Source organism: Sinocyclocheilus rhinocerous, unplaced genomic scaffold (genome assembly GCF_001515625.1).
Source record: "Sinocyclocheilus rhinocerous isolate Xijiao unplaced genomic scaffold, SAMN03320098_v1.1 scaffold760, whole genome shotgun sequence".
In the NCBI taxonomy this organism is placed as follows: Eukaryota; Metazoa; Chordata; class Actinopteri; order Cypriniformes; family Cyprinidae; genus Sinocyclocheilus; species Sinocyclocheilus rhinocerous.
The window spans coordinates 328,457-329,380 of record NW_015667422.1 but is presented as its reverse complement, the minus strand read 5'-3'; the positions used below and the strand labels follow the sequence as shown (position 1 = coordinate 329,380).

The 924-nt window shown below is 32.7% G+C and overlaps 1 protein-coding gene across 1 annotated transcript in view; it reads right to left on the bottom strand.

The window, feature by feature from the left end:
* The window catches only part of pdcd7 (programmed cell death 7), a 4,623-nt gene continuing 3,699 nt past the window's right edge, over window positions 1–924 (bottom strand). Inside the window, exon 6 of the mRNA XM_016545820.1 lies at window positions 1–323. The gene's annotated coding sequence lies outside the window, so the exon portion shown is untranslated. The remainder of the gene's footprint in view (window positions 324–924) is intronic.

Below are 924 nucleotides of genomic sequence, written 5' to 3'. Positions count from 1 at the left end.
ATCCGCATTGCATCAACGACAACCTAATAACAATCACCACTGGGAATAATGACAATTTTTTTTTAAATCCAAGCACATTGTGGTAATAAGAATTTGTGTAAAATGCACTTAACAATCATAAAAATAATGTCACAATGTAAAAAAAAAAAATTTTAAATGGCCGGAAAAAAGCTTCTTTTCTTTATGCAAAGCATTTCTTTGATTTTAGGATGAAACGTTTTCGTGAGATTCACCCAATCTAGTATCATTTAATCTGGTCACACATTTTGCCAGCCAAACATTTTTTCCCCCACATGAATGAACAGTCCGTCGGGTCATAACTACGCATCATTTCTCCAGGGCTGTGGCCCAGATGTCGTCGGCTGGTTGGTCGGGCAGAACCCAGCCCTGAGGAACTGATGTACCGTCAGGGTGTTTGTCAGAAACCAGGAACTGATCCCACTCTCTTCTGTCAGGGGAGATTCACATTCTTTGAGTTATGTCACATTTACTCATATAGTTATTTTTAGAGTTTACTTCTGATTTGAAAATAGACCTTATTTGAATAAGAGCAGGAAGGGAGCGCTCTGCCTGTGTGTAGTAGTTATAGGACAAATGAAATATATTGCGGATATCTAAATATAGTACAATATTAAATAACATTAACAATTAAATTTATGTAATATATTATTTACTTATACAGCATTTAAATAATATGGTATATTAATATAGTATAATAATAAATGTATATATAGTATAATTAACTACAAAATCATAATAATAGTTTAATATTAATTAATGATAAGATGCATAATATTAGTATGGGACATGAAATATATGATGGTGATATCTAAATAATATGTGACCCTGGAGCACAAAACCAGTCTTAAGTCGCCGGTGTATATTTGTAGCAATAGCCAAAAATACATTGTATTGGTCAAAATT